Genomic DNA, 939 nt, shown 5'->3' with positions numbered 1-939 from the left:
GAAAAAACGTGTATGCATGCTATTTGTAGAGTCTTGACTTAATGAACATTCATGGTTTGGCCTAATTTTTGTGGGCAGCTCTTATTTTAGTAGCTAAGGCAGAGAAAAGATTATTAAAACTGGAGTGCTCTCTGGAATATTATTTCCTCTCTTGTCTGTTGACTGAAAAAAACGCACAACACGAGAACAGTGGGTTTCGGTTTTATTCGGGGGCCTTACTGAGGACTTGAGCCTGGGAGACGCCTCTCAGTAGCTCTGAAGAGCTGATCTGAAGAGGTGGGGAAGGGGCCAGTTTAGATATGAATTTTTTTGGTGAGGAAGTACATGAAGTCAAGCATTAGTAAAAGACTGGCTTGACTAAGCACAAATATCTCAAGTTAATGATTTTAGTGCTTTTCTATGTATGGGAAGATGCGAGAATCTGGGACCATTGAAATTCTTCCTTGGACATGCATCTGCACTACCTAGGGGCCCATATATCCAAAAGCACAGGATGCTTCCTGTTTTTTCCATCCTGAATTCCCCTCAGGGCACACCGTCTGCCGCGCATTAGGACTTAACCCTTGTGAAAGGGGCTGATGAGAAACATTCTTTGTTATGTTTGTTTCCATGTCCACATTTATACTGGAATCTCTTCCCACGGGCCTTCCTGTTCTATGAATTCTTTAGTGTCTTGATAGCTGTGTCCAGAGCAAGGACTTAACCGATTTTAAATCCTTAATAAACTGAATGCTTAAAAAAAGATGGTAAATTTTTTCCTACAGTGTGTTAAATAAGAAATGCTATGGGGGCTTCCCTGGTGGCGCAGTGGTTGAGAGTCCGCCTGCCGATGCGGGGGACGCGGGTTCGTGCCCCGGTCCGGGAGGATCCCACATGCCGCGGAGCGGCTGGGCCCGTGAGCCATGGCCGCTGAGCCTGCGCGTCCGGAGCCTGTGCTCC

This window comes from Physeter macrocephalus, chromosome 20, assembly GCF_002837175.3.
Source record: "Physeter macrocephalus isolate SW-GA chromosome 20, ASM283717v5, whole genome shotgun sequence".
Taxonomy (NCBI): domain Eukaryota; kingdom Metazoa; phylum Chordata; class Mammalia; order Artiodactyla; family Physeteridae; genus Physeter; species Physeter macrocephalus.
Note: the sequence above shows the minus strand (reverse complement) of the source record.